Genomic DNA, 21,522 nt, shown 5'->3' on the forward strand with positions numbered 1-21,522 from the left:
TATTTCTCTTTGATATGGAATTTATGATGATACATGCTCAAGAAACACAAGTGAAAAAGAAAAAAATTACATCTAATTGGATTCACATTAAGTCACCATCTATCTGTTTGATGGAAATGTTATACCACATGAGGAACTTCTCAAGATTTAAAACTACTGCTGCCTAAAATAAATTTTACTACCTCAGAAACAGAAAAAAAACCCAAAAAACCCCCAACATAAAACACCAAAAAACCCCCCAAACCAATAACCCTCTCCAGTCAATCCTGTAGTATGGAGACTACACATTTTGAAGTCTTGTCATTAACTTCTTCCACATCTGGGGCAGCCATATTGAGCTTGGTATACATGCAGAGTGCTTGCTAAGTATTTGACCTTAAAAAGAACTAAATAGTGCAAATGCAAGGAGGCTTCTTCTCAGTGAATTAAAAGGTAAGGAAATGCATGTTCCTCAGAAGAACCAAGATCACAGACTCTAGGAGCAGTGGTTGTGAAAGGAGGAATCTTATGAATGTGTAAAAAAGCCTAAAAGGAGTGTACAAAGATGATGGGTCAGTTCTTTCTAGTGCTGTTCAAAGAAAAACCAAGAGGCAACACGCACAGACACAGGAGGTTTTATTTGAACATCAGGAAACATGTTTTTGCTGTGGGGGTGACTGGACACTGGAGCAGGTTATCAGAAAGGTTGTGAAGTCTCCATCCATGGAGATCTTCAAAGCCATCTGATTGCTGTCCTGCTTAATGTGCTCCAGGGACGCTGTGTGGGGAGGTTGGACCAGATGGTCTTGAGAGGTCCCCTCCAAACTCAAAATTCTGCGATTCTGTCAATGTGATTCTGTGATTCTGTATCAAACTTCACTCCCTCCTGAAATGAAATGTCCTAGAACTTAATCTAAGAAGTACTTATAGCTATTTTCCCATTGTTTCTAAATCATATGTGAATAGATTATCAGAGTGGCATGAGCTCTTGACTGTTCCACTCAAAAACACATGATCTTCTATTCGTGTCCCAAGTAAGAAAGCACCAAAATAACCATTTCTGCGAACTTTATAATGGAACTCACTGCTAGACTACTTCAATAACATGTAGTTATAGACGAACTCTATCTCTTCTGAACCACCTACATAGATCCAAAACTGTGAATTGATACACTGGGTGTCTTATCTGAACTCACATAACAACAACGTTGTGATAGAAAATGTAATTTCATTAATGAAAAAAAGATTAATTTCATGGTTCAACTGCAAGTTTTAAATTCACATATAAATGCATCCATATTTGTCACTTTATCACATTCAAGAGGAATATATAATCATAATTTGGGGGTGAAGAGCAAAGGGTTTGGCAGGAATTCTCTTTTATTCCCTGCTATAAATTTGAAAAGATCACAGGCAAAGTTTTTGGGGGTAGGGAAGAGGAAAAAGTTTTAACTTTAATTAGAGCCAGATTACCCACTGGTGTACAGTTTACTGCAATAGTATTTAACCTGGATAACCTTTGTTAAGGTTTACATCTGGTTTCCTAAGGAGGTCCAGATAAAGGGGAAACATAGTGCGACTTAGCATTTAGAACACAGACTTAAAATTTCTATTACATTTTTTAAAATTATATTCAAGGAGAAAGTATATTACACAGATAAATTCTGCAATAACCTATATCATTTAGTAAACTACAAAAAAAAAAAAGCCATACATAAAAAGGAAACCAAAGCACAGATGCACACACATGCACGCAGATATTCTCCCTACAATTCCTATTTTATGCTTTAGTGTATGACCCCAAACACACTGAAATCAGCAGCCTCCAAAATTGTCACTATCTAGATTTTTATGGTGTATGGCTGTTACTTGCCTTTTTTGAAAGGAAAGCAGAAATTATAGGCGGTATATGCTCCACAGTCCTCTGTCATGTGAAAAGGTCTCCCTATAGCCCTGCTGTACTAGTCACAAAGAGTGTAGGCAGGGAGTTTCTATTCTGGAACAACTCTCTTAACTGGTTTCTGTTCCTATTTTGTATACACTAGCTTGAATGAAATGAAGGAATATCATGTTTTCATAACCAAGTTACAGCTTGTGATGATCCACTCTTTTTACCACTTAGTTCTCCAGTTATAGCTCTGGCTATAGTGTGCTCCCATTTAACCTGTTACTTAAACAATTTCAAATCTAGAAAGTGAGTCTACAGAGTTCTAACAGCTGTTAAGACACTGTATTTGTGAAGGCATGAATTCCAGAAAGAAGGACAAACTTCAAATGAATCTTTTCCGAGAATTCTTATACTGCACTGGTATTGCAGACTAGACTAATGACAATGGGACAACAACACCCAGGTAGCAAGTTCTCAATATCCACAAACTTATCTATCAAAGAAAATGTACTTGGTGGTTTGGGGGGATTTTTTGGGAAGAACATGTGAACACTACTTTTCAAGATTTTTTTTTCCTAAATCAGTCTTTTTAAAGAAGTAATCTATACTTGTAGCTGTTGGGGGTGAGTTGGAGTGGTATGATCTTACCAAGTAGGAAGTGGAGTGCCTTGTATAGAATAAGTTTTATATTACTTAACAATATATATTGATGAAGCATAATCCATCATTTGCCTGGGGTGACTCATGATAATTACTGTATTAAACTTTGATAACAGCACTTTTCCCTCCCCTCTGTCTCATCTCATCTTTTCCTGCACTACCCCCAGGCTTCAGCAGTCTTTATCAGCCTTCTGGTAATATTCTGTTTTGCACAGTGCCAGTAATACTGTCTATCATCTCAGGCCTCTTCTTCCTGGAATCATTAATACTGTGCTTTGGAAATTATTTGAGGCAGAAGGCTCCACAATTGTACTTACTGGTTCAGCCTGGTTCCCTGAAATTAGGTTTAGTGCATTTTCAAAAGGAGAATTTTGCAGATAGGAGCCCAAATGGATTTTCAACTAGGCTTCAACCTTTTTGAAACCTACGGATGCTGAATAGTCTTTTACTAGTTGCCATGCCAACTGACACCAGAGAAACACTCTGCTGTGTGTTCGTCCCCCAGAAAGCTTCACCAGATGTCTTCAACAAATTGCCATGAAAAGACTTGGGTCTTGTTAGGAGATAAAAATCAGACTGAAATGCCTCTGCCTCCAGTTCTGATAAAACCAGCCCATAAAATATGTAGACCTTCACTACTCTCACGGAAAACCAGCAAAATCTCTCAGCCTCAACCTAACTCCCCCTCACTTCTTGTTGCAAGATTTTTAAAATATTTATGCTCTTATTTCTACATGAAGCACAAGGCCATTATGCTTTGCAGCTGACATTGTCTGGCAGTGCAAAGCTAGAAGCATCTGGTTGGCAGCAAAGAAAGAGAACAAGTTGATAAATTATTGATTTACATAAATCAACACCTTTTAAATATTGGTCTTTTGAGGAAAAAAACCCTCTTTTTGTTATATCAACTAGAAAAGTGTTAAGATGATAAACACCTTATCAAATGCTTTGAGGTTTTCTGTCCTTATCTCAGACAAAAACATATATATGAAATATACACACAATATACTGTCGTTCTCTGGAGGGGCAGTATGGAAACATGATTTTTTCTTTTTTCCCCTAGTGCTCTAGTACTCCAGGTTTATTTTTCTTAAATTTATATATTTATTTAATAATCATGACTGTGCAAGAAAATAGCACTTTATGCAAACCCTTCAAAACAACCACAGAAAATTAGATTTAAGAATTAATAATCTTTCAAAGACAAGTGCCATGAAGGATGACCCAAAGAAACAAAATCTGAAGAAACAGCAGAAGCTGTGGGCACAGCATCTCCAGAAAACTGTTCGTTGCTTTAAATATGTGTGCGTATTTATATACACAAATCTTTTGTGCACTTGGGTTAATGAATGAAATACAATAGAGCATGATTTATGTGAATATTCTACAGTGAATTTCTAGAAGATAATGCTTCACAAAATACTTCATTCTTTTACTTCAATGCTTGTCACGTTGTCTTTATAGGAGACTAAAGAGTTTTTTAATTAGCAGCTATGCTGTTGTTCTAAATGCATAAATACATAGTTCATATGTATCATAATTTTTATGTTGAAAATAAAACTGTTTTTGTCAGGTAATTAAAATAGCTTTAAAAAGTACAGTAATATTGATTTCCTATTTTATGTATTTGCTTTTCCACAGGTATTATCCTTTCATACTAGTCTGATATGCATACAATTTCTCCTGCAAGTATTTAGGATTTTGTATTATATTATTTGCATGTACTCAATACAAATATCAGTCATTCAACAATGCTCTGTGGTGTTTTGTTTCACAAAAATGATTCTTAGAAATGCCTGTATAGCCCAAAACATCAAAGTACAGTCTTATATGCAAAGTTTTCCTTTTGAAAATGCACTGAATTATCAAACTGCCCAGGGAACTAGGCTGAACCAGCAAGTACAATTGTGGAGCCTTCTGTCTCATGTGGGTGTTCACAGAAAAGGACTCAGGTGAAAGTTTGGTGTTGGCTGTTAGTGTGGAAGTTGCCACATGAAACAGTTCCTTGCTTCAATCCTTTCATCACTGCTTCTTCTGAGTAGTGGAAGGTCTGTTACTATTTTCCTTCTAACATGGTAAAAACCCAAGTTGTAAAGGATGTTATGAGGTCTCCTATCCAAGCTTCTACTAATGGTTCTGCCTGAGAACCATGACTGAGGAGGTCACACCAGGTGGATCAGGGCTTCCCCAAGCTTTAGAAAGTTTTGAGGATTCAGAGCGCATAGACTCTCTGTGCAACCTACTTCACTTTGGGCTGTCCCCATGAGGAAAAAAGTTTCCTTTTATCTGCAGTCTGAACATAGCATGTTTTAATGTATGCTCCCTGTTTATCATGATACAATCAGGTTATTGAGGGCCTGCACCTGTCTACTCAATACAAAGGTCATGGTCAGAAAGATATTCTGTTAGGGGCTCTCAAAGCCTTCCCTTCTCCAGGCTGAAGCAGTCCTGTCCCTCAGAGTCCCCTCACTGTGCAGGTTCTCCAGTCCCCAAGCATCCTAGCGGGCTTCTGCTGGGCTCATACAAGTTTAAGAATGTCTCTACTGGACTGGGGATTACAAATCAGAGGAGGTAGTATCTAGATGTGGTACAAAATATGCCAAGTTGATGTGAGTCTTCATGTCCCTCCATCTCCTGGCTGTGCTTCTACTCCTACACTGCTGGATGCTGCTGCCAGTGTGTATCTTGCCCTGCTGCCTGGGCCTTTGACTTCCAGGGGCAGGGCTTAGCATTTCCCCATGCTGAATTGAACAAGGCCCACTCCTCCAGAATGCTCCAGTTCCACTGAATGGCAGCCCTGCTCTCCAGAGCCCCATCTGGTCCCATTAGTTTGGTGACATCTGCCAGTCTGCGGATAGACCTCAGGAGAGATGCATGGTTCTCCAGTTGTCAGAAGTTTCCACAGAAGCGATGACCTGCTAATCACTACTGTCCACATTAGTTTTGGAAAAAACAGTAACATTTATTACTATTTCAAAACTATTTCCTCCTAAATGAGAAATCCAAATGAAAAACTCTATCCAAAGAGGTTTAAAGCCAAAACCAGAAACATTTTAGAAGTAGCACAAGTGTCACTTTGATACTGATAATTATTTTATAACAAAGAAACTATTTTATAATAAACTGTACATTATCATGGGGGAGAAATAAAAAAGCACATGATTTCCATAACCTCAGGTTTCTGTTTGTAAAAAAGTGCTCTCAATTAACTGAGTTTCCTGCTCGGCTGAAGAACCAAAAATCTTTTGGAAAGATCCCCCTTCCAAATTTGTTTTTTAAAGCTCACAGCTGTGGAAATTGCATTGAAATATTATGTAGTACTACTTCCTGCAGCACATATAAACTATCTAGTTATAAAGATATAAATTTCCTACACTGTACTAAAGCATATATATGATCTAGCTTATTTTCTGTATGGAGTGGTTTATTTCATTTATAATGTTTGTATTAATCTGCCAACCAGTATATTTCTACTGGTAGTTGTAGTGAAGATTATTAGTACTTTAACTTCTTTGTGACTCCTCTCCCCAGTTAAATTTTTTTTTTGTTTACGGTGTGTCAGAATTTATGGACACTCTCATAACATTCCTGTGGAGATCTGTGACACTGTTTTACCAAACTCATGTTTAAGCTATGATACCACTTGCTACAATAAAATTACACAAATACAAATACAAACAGCAATGAAAGACCTAAGTTTTGAGAAAAGTCCTGAAATCTGGGCAAGGCACTTTTTAAAGGGTTGTAGTGGTTTTAGCTAGGCCTCAGATTGTCAGGCTTGGAGAATCTACATGGATTGGGAGAGACAGCTATCCCCTGATTGGGTAACCAAGGAGATATTTCATGCCAGATGACGCAAACCTGAGATATGTGTGCAAGAGTGAGAGGTGTTAGATCAGTTCCATCATGGCTGAAGTAAAAGCAGGACGTGCTAGAGTGGTTCTGCTGTGCTGGCCCTGCTCCTGCTGCCGTTACATCGTATTTTGTTTGAATTCAGGAAAGTAGAAACATTTTGTTGTTATATTTTCTCTTTCTTGTTGAATATCTTTTAGGGTGCTTATAGACCTAGAGTGATAGAATCTGGTTTTGGTGGGAGGTAGAATTGCTATACCTAACCTGTGTAAATGTGTTGTAATTTTCTCTTAATTTTCTCTTTTTTGTTTTAATATATATAGTTAGTTTCAGCATAAACCTAGTTTGAAGTTTTTTTTTCCTCTCTCCCTTTTCTCAGCTTGGACAAGGAAGCTAACATCTGGATTGGGCAGTTGGCATTTTGCCAGCTCAACCCAAGACAAGGGTATAAAGGAGATGGGAACATTAGCAACTTCCTCTGAGGAATAAGGAAAAGAGCCATTGAGAAGACATACTAATATGAACTATAAAGGTGTTAACATGCCATTGTTTCTGAGTGGTTTTTCTGTTTGTACAATTCAAGACATGGAAGCAGAGTAACAGAAACAAGTAATATAAAAGACAAAATATTCCAGTCCTCATGGAAAATGCCATTATTTTTACATCTTATAAAAGCTTGTGCTTAAACCTGTCCCAGTAAGGTTGTTAGAGTGACCAAGGTGTTTACTGATGAATTTCTCTTTACAGAAGAGCAACATTTACTTCCCTCTGCTTGATCTTTCAACAGTGTTGAACAGTTGTTGCTGTTTGAATATGTGTGTTTGTGATGCCTCTAGTTTGATATTCAAACATCAGCCTTACCTTTAGCAAAGAGTTTGTTGCTCTGCAAGCTGTGAAGACCTCTCATTACTTGAGCACTTCACTGCCTTCCTATCTTCATTTCTTGTAAAATGTAAGATGACACAAATATCCTTGAATAGTTAGGAAGTCAATGACTTGCAGCTAGAGAAAGATCAGCTGGATGACAACTTCATACACACAGAAGTGTGCAAGGTACCATTAAAGTCAGTCTTTAAAAAAAAAGAGACTATTGCAGTCTCAGAAATGAAAAGTGAAGAGCCCTTGAACATGGCAATCAACCAATGACAGCATTACTTAAGAAAAAACATCTCTTAAAATCATGGTAGGCACACCATCTTCTTCATCAGACACTTGGAGATAGTGCATGACTTGTGATGCAATCTAGAAACAAGTCAGTGAAATCTTTTGGTTTCTTAACAGATATTGGTTTATAAAATGATTGATACATTTGAAAAGCTCATGTTTTTCCACTTGTCAGGTTTGAGGTGTCCTTCAAGAACTTAATTAAACTGAAATACAGTTCTACTGGCTATTAGAAATTTTGATAAAATGATACCATTAAGATTATCATATGGAAACATCTGTAGCAAGTTGTTTGCAAAGGACAAGTTCTTTTGGAGACAGGATATTTAAAAGTGTGCTATTTGTACTTGGTGTTATTCAAGATCCTGATTAGTTTCTGGTGATGCTTTCTCATCTTTTGTATACTGGATATCCAGATACAGAAAACACAGATATCTTTCTATTCCGAAGTGCTTTTCCTCTGTTAAAGTATTTTACATGAAGGAAGGCTAACCAGAGAGATTACTTTGAAGGGCAATGACCTCCTGCTGAAGATAAGGAGCAGAAAGATGGTCTAATACTTTGCAGGGCCACAAGAAGGTTCTGGACTGGCCAGGAGGACAAATCTGCTCAAAAGTAAACCTACTTGACAAGTTCGCAAAAGCAGGGTGTGAAGATGGCCATGATTTCTGGGAGAGGAAGACATGAAGCTGCTTTTCATGAACAATATGCAACTCTTGAACTTTCTTCTCTGAAATGTATCAAAAGTGTTAGACTACTGCTGAGACTCCTCTTGCTTCAGAAATAAAGTGTTATGGAAAATGCATGTGGAGTTTATTCTTAAAGGAACGGTACTGTTCTTAGCTGGTTAATCATGTAAACTTCACATTGTGAGACAAACCCACTGAAAACACACGTGTAAGGGTAAGACATAGTTTGTCATTATAATGGGGTTTCATATTAGTAATAATTCTACTACTTTAAACAAAAGAATACAATTAAATAGTATTCAGGATCTCAACTTCTTCAGTTTTAAGAAGTTAGTGTCAGAGTTGTTCACAAAGACAATATCACTTGACTTTCCTGCAAGGCACTCTGAACTCAGACATATTATTTGCATCACATGGTACATCCAGAGGAGAAAACTTCTTGTACAGGACTCTAATAGTACCTGCTAGCTCTTTGTACTGAATTAGGTGAATATCTAATGTGTATTAGGCCACTCCCTGAAAGTATTTTAACTCCATATGCATATGAGGGAAATCACCCAATTTATGAAGTAACAGATACTAGGAACGTAGCACCACAGGCTTTCAAGGAAAGGTCCAAGCTGTAGACCTTTTCTCCCCACAAGGAAAAAAGAAGCTTGTATAAAAACTAGCCAGTAATATTTTCCTTCTAAAAAAAAAATAATAAGGCATAAAAATTGGCATAAATCCCACCATGATTTTATTTCTGCCAAAGGTGGTTGAGAGGAGGGAACCTTTGGCAGTATCCTGGATACATGATTCTTACTTTTTTGTTTTCTAAAAAGTCTATCCTTCACATGAATGACAAGTAAAATTTGCATTTTCTTAATCACACTGAAGGCATTTTAAAAATAGTTTATGAAAAGAGTGTTTTACTTTCAGTACAAGGATCCATCTAAGTCAGTAGCTTTTGAGTAGGTATAGCTATGAAAAAATGTGAGACTGAAAATATACATGATGTCCTGCCTAAGCAACTTTCAAAAACAAATGGCTTATGTACAGGATCTGATGATACAACCCTTTCACAGTTTTGTCTTCCATTGCTTGTCTATTGCCCTTCCTACATTTCTCTGAAACTATGCAGACTTTTAGCATCTGTAATACATATAAGTAAGGTGTTCCGAAACGGTGCATGGAAAGAAGTATTTTGTTCTGAGTTTGTATTTGTTTAAACTAACCAGGGGCCCTTCACATCTTCCAATAAATCCTATACAGACTTCCCACTGTTACATAGTTCTGTGGACCAAAATTCATATTAAATTTAATTTTCCAAATTATTTTTTTCATTTGTTCTAGGGGAGTTTATTCACCATATACTACTGACAGAGACCTCTAAGCAGAAAAAGATAACATTCATCTTTCCAGTGGATACATAAAAAACCAATCAGCATAAGTGGGTTGCTGTACACAGGTCCTTCTCTAAAACTGGGGAGAACTGAAATTCTACCCTTGACAGGTGAGATCCTGATGATGAGAGACAATTAGTCTTAGAGAAAAAAGGCAGTGATGCGAGGCTACATATGTAGCAGTCATCATAGTTTTTAATTTTCAAGTTTTCTGTGAAAGAAAGGTCAAACAGCTTCCAGCTTATTTGAGACTCAGCATAGTACAGCAACTTTTGCATCAATGGTAATAATTTGTCTGTCCACTCCTACATCTTTGTCTGCATAAAAACTTGACTATAAGATTATGTAAACAAATAAGCATATTTTATATTACCTTATTAAAAATTACTTAAATGTGAAATTCTTTCTAGATTTAGACATCTTTAAAATGATGTCCTCAGAGGTTTCAAGAAGTCAATACCAGTAAGATTTACTATGTTCATGCAGAGAAGAACTTGTTACATACCTTCTAGTGAATTTAGTGTGCTCAGTATCTTCCTTGAAAAATCAAACTGCAAAACTAGTTTATGAGAATATATCTTATAGCTACTTTTTAATACCTTAGAAGTTCAGATTTTTCACTGTTGCTCTGTGATGCTGTATCACCATAGAGCAACCACATAGCAGCACGAAGCCACTTGACTCAAAGCCCTTACGCTCTCTCCCTGTAATCTTGAGTTTGATCTGTAGACACTGCAGAGTCCTAAAACTTACCAATATCAGTTTAAAAAGCTCTCTAAGTTTACTGTGATTAGGATTTAATCAGTCAGATTTTCTCCTTTGCTACATTAGTGATATCCTCCTGGATTCTTTTTCTACCTGTTTAATTTTACAATTTTTCACAAGACAGGATGGAAGTTTGTAAAATCGCCACAGGAGAACTGTAAAGCCTTGGGACAAACTACCTTTCTTCACAAATATTTCTTAGATAAAGCCCAGTTCATCACTTACTGAGCATTTTAACTGACCTCTAGATACTTTAAAAAGTAAAATACAGGCTTGGGATTGTTTTCTGTTTCTGGGACAGCTGTAATGACTATTCCTCTCATCCACCCTCAGAGTGACTTTCTTCAACCAATGGATCATTTAGCTCACCTACACAAAGTGCTGTTGGTAAACACAATCCTTATTTCTTTAAAAATTTATTCACCAGGATGGGCTCAAGAGATATATAACTTGTCTCCAAGAAGACCTTAGAGAACAGTAGCCTAGACAGCTGCACCCAGCACATTTGATTATAAAACAAATAATGCAATGTGGATTGATACTGTGACTGAAGTCTGTTTTTAACTTTCAATTAAATTTACACCAAAAATGAACTAAAAATTTTAAACAGATGATATTCAGGAGTATATTGATATTTCTGCCTTTTCATGTGCAGCTGTGAGCTGTGATTCTTTTTCACAGCTAAACGATATTCCCCCAGTGATTTCCCAGTGTATTGCTTTATGTGAGACACCTACACTGTCAGTGAGTATAATTTATATACCTGAATGAAAAAAAAAGTATAATACAAGCAGAGAACAGTTAGATTATTGGATCCTCCTGTCAAATAGGAATATTATAAGATCATTTGGGGGTTTAATATGAAGAACGCAAGATTCTTTTTGCAAATATGTCATCCGGGTACTTTTATAGTCAAAGACACATGATTTGGGGGATTATTTCATATTTGTTTTAGTAATAGCAATCAATACTTTCCATGGACTGTGACTGAAATTTGGGGGAATTTTAAGTTTAGTCCTACTTAATGGCAACTTTATTTGAAAATTCATTACTGGGTTTACAGTTTAATTTTTCTTGTTAGTGCAGGGGTAAATGCTCATTTAAAAAGTACAAATTGATGACTGCCTTATATGTTTGCATGTTTAAAAGAAAAAAACATATTTGCAGCTTTAATTTATAGTCATATTCCAAAACTAACATAAAAATAAAGAATGAAAATAGGGTGCTAACTTCTTAGTCAGCAAAACAGTTTTTCTGAAAACAACAAAAATTATTATGACTTTGAAATAATTTTTTCCATTTATGTTTTGCAAATGATGTGTCATAACTAAGTCAGGTTTTTTTTCCAAGTCACACTGTTCTTTGAGGTTACCAGAGCAAGACTCTGAGATTTTCACTGGGAAGCATTAAAAGCTTAGTAAATACTGAAATTTTAAAAGAGATTCATCATCATCATCATGGCTAGGCTTCATGAATGAAGATTTGGGAAGGGCTCTACCTACATGGGTGTGTCCTTTGAGCCTGTGCAGTGGATTTTTTAGGTGAGGCACAGTGTGCGCAGAACTGGCCCCACCATTTAAGTCCTAAGGTTCATCTGCCATGGCCGAGTGACTAAAAGAGATTAATCTGCTGTTATATAAGGCTGTTTTGACAATTGTCGCTAAAAGATTTCTTCACTGTCAAGTGTCACGATTATTTCTCCTTCGTTAAAATAACAAAAAATAATGTTACAATAGCCAGTAAATTTGCTGGTTGACTGGCCGTTGGCCAATTAAAGTAGTAAGCTGAAAAGCTTTATTCTATGCTGTTGACATGCAGTAAATGCCATTCTCTGACTTTGATTCAGGACTAAGGAGCAGGTAGACTTCTCACATAATCAGCAGAAAGCTAACATGGCTGCAGAAACAGTTTTGGTCTGTTCAGCAAATTTGAAGGTATATTTAGCAAATAGGATTCTGTAATTCTTCTGTACTATTTGCACATTAACCTCGTGCAAACAGTTCCAGTTTCCTCTCTTCAAGGCAGCTCCGCAGCTCCAGTCTAGAGACTATCTTGAAAAAAATCATTTTTTTTAAAAATATATATACAGTACCAGATAAATGAAGCAACTTCAATAGTTAAAAGTGGAGGTTTATCCCAGGGGTTATATCTTGCCTAGGTAAATTGAAATGCATAAGAAAATAACTAATATGTCTCATTCTCCAGTGGAAATCTAGAACAAAGCACCTAAAAATCCAGTAGGAATATACATAAGTTACCTAGTGACTGTACTTATTTAAAGAGAAAAACAAGGGAGTCTCAAATACCAGAAATTACATATGACTATCAAAGGTACATTTGCTGAATATATTTCTTTGAATCGCATCCCGATACTTTTGTTTTAAGCCTCACAACACCTGAATTGGAAATACCCACGATGGCTCTATCTCCCTCTCTGTTCATCTGGATGGAAAACATGTTGCCATTAAAGTGCCTTGAGCATCTGGAACAACCAAAATATGTCCCCTTTGTCAAGTCTGTCTGTCTTCACTAAGAAAATTAGTGCCTTTCTGTAAAACCTGGCTACACCTGTTTTAAAAGGAAATTGAAAGACCACAGATAAAGAGATCTTGGCATGTTAATACACTTTCCATTGCATTTACTACAGCATAAGGTTTGTTTCATTCCATCTAAAAAACCCCAAACAATTGAACACAATAAAACCCCCACTCCATAACATCCAATAGACTGCATATATTTTCGGTAACTGGGCAGAAATTGGTTTTAGAGAGCAGACACTTTCTTTAACTGAAGGCCAAAGGCCTCATCATACTTGCTGAAACATGTTATAAACAGAAAAGACTACCTGAAGAACAGGGATGAGGGGAAAAAGTAAATCATAAGTACTTCTAGCTGCTGACAGTTAGTATAACAAATTGCTGGGGATTTCAAGAAGTATACAACATGAAAATATTTCCTGAAGGCATACTGTTAAGAGCAAATGAAGGCAGACAACACAACAAAGTGAAAAATTAAACCACAAGAGTGTTAAAATAAAAATAAACACATCTCCATGTCATACTACAAGTAAGCAAAGATATTAAGGAATAATATGCGTTGATCAAAAACTTTTCATGGAATGTGTTACTGCAAAAATTTCAATGTAGATTTATGCAAAAGCATTAGTCAGTGTCTTGTCCTGTACATAAGAATCGTATATAAATGAAGGGGCAGTTTTAGTACTTGCTTATTATTCACCAGATGAATCAAAGTGAATCAGAGTAACTGTTCTCCTGAGAGGAAAAGTTAAACCAGAGCATCTTCTAGTGTCAGTCTGCACAACTAACAGAAGCTCGCTTAGCTCTGCCTGCCTCAGAGAGACCACATCTTACAGGTAGTCTAAGAGTCATGGTAGCTCAGAGCAGCACAGAGTGTCCATGTCCCTGTGAACAGTGTCACTGCAGCATCAGAGGAAACTGGGAGAAGACATGGTGAGCCACTTCTTCCCAGACCTCCTGCTTTAGCTCACGTAGTTTTTATTCTGCCCGAGCTGAAACTAGGACAAGCTCCCTGTTAATAGCAGAAAAGCTGCCAGTTTGAGTGTATTTGATTATACATAGCTCTCATCCCACTGCTGACATTACCTTTGCCCCTCTTTCTTTAGAGACAGGAAGTATATGCTCCTATTTCACAAATATGCACAAAGACACTAAAGTATACACTTAACCTCAGCCAAGTAAAAATAGAGATACCAGTGAAACCACCTGCAGGAGCTGAGTAGAAAAACAGAAGATTTTTTAAGCATCACTGCTTCTGGAAGGAAAGAGTTTGTTGGATCAAAATGCCGTATTTCTTCGGTTTTGGGTCTTTATTTTTGTAAAAAAATGATGAAATACTGGTCAACATCCAACTCTTAAGTCTCTGATGTGCTTGAATTAATTACCAAACCTTGTTTCCAAAGGCAGAATACTGTCCCTTTCCTTCAGAATCCTCAAGTGGAAAACACCCAATGTAAGGCTGATGCACAAATCAACATATTTGAGGACAGTGATCAGATTACCATGAGGCTGAAATTATAGCTGGCTTCTTCTGCGTTGTTTGGTGGTACTGTGATAGTGTCCATCAGACAGTAAAAGGTGATTAATGCAGTGAGGGAGGTTTGCTAGACCACACATTCACAGTTTGTCCAGGTTTACATTTTAGCCAAGACAAAGATATCTTTAACAAAATATCTTTAACAAGATTATTTTTATGTTGTTTTAGTAATGTTCAATGGTAACGTAGTATGAATGTCAGTTTTCGGATCCGCCAATGTAGTATTTGTACCTTATGGGATCTGTATACAAATTTTAAAATTTTCTCTTTTTTTATTTTGTGGCTTCCATTGCAATAAAGTTTTTAAAAAAATCTACTTGAAATACTAATGTCATGGCAATAGGTTCCTAATTTTTTTCCATTTATGTTAATTGGAGGGATGAAGGTTCAAATAAAACTAACTTTTAAAGACAGTAGTTTAGATTTTATTGCCATTATTTTTCCAAAACTGAATTATTTAGCTCTTACTTAAGTTAAAGTAATGCTTAATGTATTGAAATTACTGTTATATTAAAGCCAAACATTACATTAAGGGTACTTTCATGGCTATTATGCGAACTCAGCCTATGCCACTTTTTTATTAAAGACAAGTATTTACTAGAAAATTATTGTTTAATGCAAATTATTTCTTTGTAAAAGTGGAATGATAAGGTCACTTCTGTAATTTTAGCCTAAATAAAACACAAAGACTCTCCATTCCTCTAGCTTGAATTAAAATATTGTTTTCCAAAAGTAAAGTATGGCTTACTCTTACAAAGTGATGATGCTATAGGGAAGGCCCCACTATAAGAGTACATGAGGATTAATGATACAATTAAGTATGGCAAATTTAGTCATTAGCACAATGCTCTTTGTTTAGAAGCATTAAGCTGTACCATTTCAAGAAAAATTGTTAGTTCATAAGAGACAAGCTGGTTAAAAATGGAATTGTATTGCTTATTCACAGGATCTGGAAACAAGCAGATGAGGCATGCAAGTTACAAAGAGTGGTTTTTCACTGCTAAAGAGTTCTGGTCCAAGTTAAAAGGAGTTGTAAAAATGTGTGAAACCACAAACATTTTAGGAAGATAGAGACAAAGACTGTAGAGGAAAAGACTTCCTTATATAGTCAATATATAAGCACCCAGTATTTCCATTGTTTCACTTGAATGTACTATTTTTTGACTTCTTAAAATGAAAATGGAGATTAGGTTATTCTAACAACAAAGTCAAAGTTAATTAGTCTTAACTAACAGCCACGTTGTAAACTACTTGAGGTCAACTCCACCCTCAGGAAAATGAACATTAGTGAGACATTTTAAAGCACTGTCTGTTTTTATAAGCAGTGCAGGGAAAGGCTAAGCCAATAAAACATGATCATTCCATTCTATATTTCAATATTAGCCTCTAAAGGACAGAACACTCCCATGTACTTTGATGACAAAGCCTTACACCACGCTAATAACAATACAAGAGTAAAGGAAATTACTGTCATTTTGCTTTGATTTTGCTCACTGAATGTAACAAGCCAACAACAGTGAAACTTCTAACAAATGGCCAGTGAAGAGAGGTTCCTACACTGCTTGGGCAACAAAGAGCCCCAGAGACTGCTATGAAGTTTCCTCTTTTTAACCTTAAGATAAATCATTAGAGTCTGGGTTGATTCTGAATTTGGAGGGAAAAAAAGCAAAAACAAAAAAGAGAATAAAAGAAAAATCTTTGAATGGTATTTGGACAATGCTAAGTGTGAGCAGCTGTTGTCAATTATGACTTCATTTTCTCCTCCAGACTTCTTTGGTTGCATGCCATAACTGCATGGGGCATGGGGGTTTACGGCTTGAAAATAGCCTTGTCATTCGGTGAAGTCTAACAGAGCAAAAGGGGCTTGATAAATGATAAAAAAGTTCCTTGGAAAGCTTCTTAGATCAGATTAGTTCTCAGTTGTTTGTTTTTAGAATCCCAATAGTCTTGAACAATTAAAAGGTAAATACATGGGGCCACACAATTCATGAACCATATAGAAAATATTTAACAGCTATTGAATTACTCTTGAAAGGAAATCTTCGGCCCTTTATTTACATGGTCTGTTTATATGCTCTGCTTAAAATGTTAAATAAATGAAGTTAATCACATAATTAAACTCCAATTTAACTTGTATTCCTTCTTATACTGAACATCAGACAAATGCTTAAGTATCCTCATGAACTGGGGTCTTAGGGTGTGACTCTAAAAGGTACTATGCAGTTTGGCCTTGAGCCAGCAGAGCTAACTTACAAAGCTTTAAGTCTTGGGAAGACAAATAACATGTTCTTCAGCAAACTGTGGGTTTCCCCCCTCCTTCCCCTTGATTCTTTCCCTTTACTGGATCATTAGAAGAGAGCTCACCATTATACAGAGCTGAATCTTCAAAAAGAAGAAAATCTCACACATTAGTTTCTGCATAGAATTAAGTTTGAAGTTCAAACAAAAAGAGGTGGTCCAGATAATCTAGTTCTGTTAAAATTCAAATGGTGAGTGAGGGGGTGGGGTTATGGGATTAAGAGTGTGTTGATTTGCTTAATGGCTATTTTCACTACATATTTTGCATTGCTGTCTTCTGGAATAAAACAAGATTTATTGTAATAAAAACTTCTTAGCATTCAATTTATTTGTGCCATTTGCTTGAGTCCAACTGTTCTGTTTATTCTTTCTATTGTCCTTTACCTTTTCTAGAGAAAGTGATTACCCTTTATGTGGGATTATTGAAATTAAGAACTGTGAGACGTTTTGATCCAGATCTCAGTTTATAGAAGTATGATGCTGCACAGAGTATGAGGAGGAAATGCATTAGGAAAATCTTTCTAATTTGCTGCTGTAAAGTGCAGCAGCAACAGGACACTTTTAGCTGGTGTTCAACGTAATTGTGGGAATGATGGGACTCAAACTGCCCTCTATGTGAAATTTATCCTTCATCCAATCAGCAGAAACAACTAATGCATTGGAAGGTATATTGTATCTCATCTACTTCCCAATAAAGTCAGTGGTGTCCAATCAGACACCTATTGTTAGTAGAGAATCTGAAATTGATACAATCACCACATTGATCTACAATTGAGTCTGTCATTTACTTGCTGCCAGGTCCTACTCCCCTTCCACCATGTAGCAGTTTCAAAGCAGGAGCCCACTGCAATGAGTTCCAGAACACCCTAATAATCAGATATGTTAGTGAGATTGGGCTAAATAATGCTAGTTTACTCAGACAAACCTCAAGCAGGGGCTACTGGTAATGTTACATGGAAGTGTGGCAGGTACAATGCTGCACAGATCCCCAAGATCACCAAGGAAACACTTGCCCACTTTTACTGCCACACCCAGCCTGGAAGCAAAGGAGATCAGGTTGATTGTTTCATTTTACACACAATTGTCTGCCAAACCTGCTGCAGAATATCCTATTGATGGATGGCTAGTAATTTATCTGGACTGGAAGAGAAAGGAAAGTAAATGAAAAAAAGAAAGCTTTGAAATATTCTTGTGCCTGTGAACTCATGAGAATAGAGATAAGAGGCAGGATTTCTTTTGTTCATTCTAATGACAAAGGTGGCTACAATACCTACCATACAGGTCCACTATTCTCACTACTAGATAGACTGACAATCGTCTGAAGGGCATATATGACAATTGCTGATTTCTGTCAGTAGAAACAATCCATAAAATAATTCCTCATAATATTAATTTAAAAGTTTGTAGGCAAGGGTCATTAAACAGGTAATCTTTTATTCTTAGACTAAAATGTTAATCTGAAGAAAACTCCTTAAGGTTATTTTAGCACTTATACCTGCTAGTGATAACTATCACCATGATAGTTTTCCAATTTAAAAATACCAACAATAGGCACCTCTTTTCTGTAAGCAGTCTTTGTGAGCTCTTCTTCTTGTGGGAGGCTACACCAATTTATTTACTGAATGCACAAATATCAAAGAGAGTTGCCTGTTACACAAACACACAGGTAAGTGATGCTCTGATCTCATCACAGGATCTCAGTTAAGATCAGATTATCATTATCTGTACTTGGATACATGTCCCTCCAAGAAGCTCCACTTACTGCAATATTAACAATTAAATAGAAACCACTATGACCATTAGGGACAAATTTGTCCCAACATAACCTAATGGATCTACCTCTCTCTCCCTGTATATGTTAATGTTTAACATGACAAAGATAGAGAAAGTGCAATTAAAAATAATTTAAAAGGTAAAAGAAGAAGCCAAAAGTAAAAGTGATGAAAGGTAGAGACAAAAGTACAATCAAAAACCTTGTTTCCACTTGAACTCTATGACTCTTCTGTAATTCATAGAAATTACCATTCATAAATCTCCTATTTTGGAGTCTCATTTAGCCTGAGACACTGTGCAGTGAGTAGATGAATGAATACTGCTGCTTATTTAGATAGTTTAGATGAAAGCTATTTCATCCAGGCATATATATTTTAGATTCAGGGTCTTGGCAAAGTTCAAAAGGAGCAGAATCATGAGTCCTCCATCCCCTCCTTTGCCCTCAGTTCTTGTCCCTTCAGTCTTAAAAAAGGTATTGTTTTCCGCCAATATTCTCCATCCTGGATGTAAAGGAAGTATTCAGTATAAAACATACTCAAAGAGCTGATAACTGGATAATGTCCTAAAGAAAAAAACAAAACAAAACAAAATGAGCTAAATCAGCAAACTCACCCCAAACACATCACAACAAAAACCAAACAGTGAATAAAGATAGGAAGAAGGGAAGAAGGGGGGGGGGGGGGGGGGGGGGAAGGGAATGTAAGGCAAGACAAAGCCAGGCAAGGCAAGGCAAGGTAAAACAAGAGAAGGAAAAAGGAAATTAAACAACAACAACAAAAAAAGAGAGATTGAAAAAGAAGGAAATTGAACAAAAAATAACAAGGAAAAAAGAAAGAAGGAAAATAATAAGGTAAGAAGGAAGGTAAGAATTACCCTGGAAACTACAGGCCTGTCAGCCTCACTTCAGTGACTCATAAAATTATAGAGATTATTCTGGGATGTATTAAAAAACACTAAAAGGACAATGCAGCCATCAGTCACAGTCAGCACAGCTTCATGAGGGGATAGTCCTGCTTGTCCAACCTGATTTCCTTTTACTACAGAGTAACCCATCTAGTTGATCATAGGATGCCAGTTGATGTAATTCTTGGGTGTTTTCCAGTAAAGGTTTTGATAACTGTGTTTTACATTATCCTTCTGGACAAAATGTCCAACACACACCTGGATGAATATATCAGACAATGGGTGAGCAACTGGCTCATGAATAGGGCAAAAAGGAGTAATAGTGAATGGAGTGACATCAGCCTGGAGACATGTCACTACTGGGATTCTGCAGAGCTCCATCTTGGGCTCTGTTCTCTTCAACATCTTCATAAATGACTTGGATGCTTAGTGATGATGAAATGATACTGAATTGGGAGGAACTGTTCACTCCCTTGAAGACAGATAGGCTTTGCACAGAGATCATGGCTAATCATCTGCCTTCTGAAGATTAAGAAGAGTAAGTCCTAGATTCTGCAGCTAGGATGGAGCAATCCTGGATTTGCAGACAGACTAGGAAATGAGATGCTAGAGAGTAATGCCATGGAAAGGGCCCTGGAAGTCCTGGTTGACAGCAAGCTGAACAGGAGTCAGCTGTGCTCTGGCAGCCAGGAGGGCCAACCAGGTCTTGAGGAGCATCAAGCCCAGCACTGACAGCTGGTCATGAGAGGTGATTATCCCACTCTTCTCTGCACTGATGTGACCTCACCTTGAGTCCTGTGTGTAGTTTTGGGTAAAGTTTGGGTAAAGTTCTTAAAGAGTGTCCAAAGGAGGGCTACAAAGGTGGTGAAGGAGAAGACGTGATGAGTGGCTGAGGTAATTTGGATTGTTCAACCTTGAAAATAGAAGACTGAAGGAGACCTCTTCACAGGCTAAGTATTCCTTACAAGGAGAAGCAGAGGCAGACACTGATCTCTTCTCTCTAGTGACCAGTGATAGGACCCAAAGGAATTACATGAAGTTGTGTCACAGGAGATTTACAGAATCACAGAATCATTTAGATTGGAAAAGTTCCTGAAACTTGTCCAGTCCAATCTTTGACTGACCACTACCCTCAACTAAACCACAGCAGTAATTGCCACATCCAGTCATTTGTTGAACATCTCGAGGAATGGTGACTCCATCACTTCCCTGGGCAGTCTGTTCCAAAGTTTAACAACTCTTTCTATGTAGTAATTTCTCTTTATGTCCAGCCTGAACCTTCCTAGTACATCTTGAGGCCATTTCCTCCTGTTCTGTAACTTGCTACCTGAGAGAAAAGTCCCCACCTGACTGCAACCTTGTTTCAGTTAGGGCCAGGAATTGTGCTTCGATGATTGTTATGGGTCCCTTCCAATTCAGGAAAGGAAAGAGAGACAAAGTGAGAAAAAGATAGAGAGAGAGAGAGAGAGAGAGAGAGAGAGTGAAAGAAAGAGAGAGAAAGAGGAAAGAGAGAGAGAGAAAGAGAAAGAGAAAGAGAGAAACAGAAAAAGAAAAAGAGAAAGAGAGAAAGAGAAAGAGAAAGAGAAAGAGAAAGAGAAAGAGAAAGAAAAAAGAGAAAGAGAAAGAAAAAAGAGAAAGAGAAAGAAAGAGAAAGAGAAAGAGAAAGAGAAAGAGAAAGAGAAAGAGAAAGAGAAAGAGAAAGAGAAAGAGAAAGAGAAAGAGAAAGAGAAAGAGAAAGAAAAAGAGAAAGAAAAAGAGAAAGAAAAAGAGAAAGAAAGAGAAAGAGAAAGAGAAAGAGAAAGAGAAAGAGAAAGAGAAAGAGAAAGAGAAAGAGAAAGAGAAAGAGAAAGAGAAAGAGAAAGAGAAAGAGAAAGAGAAAGAGAAAGAAAGAGAAAGAGAGAGAAAGGGAAAGGAAAAGGGAAAGACAGAGAGAGAGGGAGGGGAAGAGGAGGAAGAGGAGGATGAGGAAGGGGAAGGGAGGAAGAGAGGAAAGAAAGGAAGAAAGAAAGCAAGGACAGAAGGAGGGAAGGGCAAAGGAAGAGCGAAGGAGAGGAGAAAAGGAGAGAAAGGCACTACTAACCTGGTGATGAAA

Source organism: Pithys albifrons, chromosome Z, assembly GCF_047495875.1.
Source record: "Pithys albifrons albifrons isolate INPA30051 chromosome Z, PitAlb_v1, whole genome shotgun sequence".
NCBI lineage: Eukaryota > Metazoa > Chordata > Aves > Passeriformes > Thamnophilidae > Pithys > Pithys albifrons.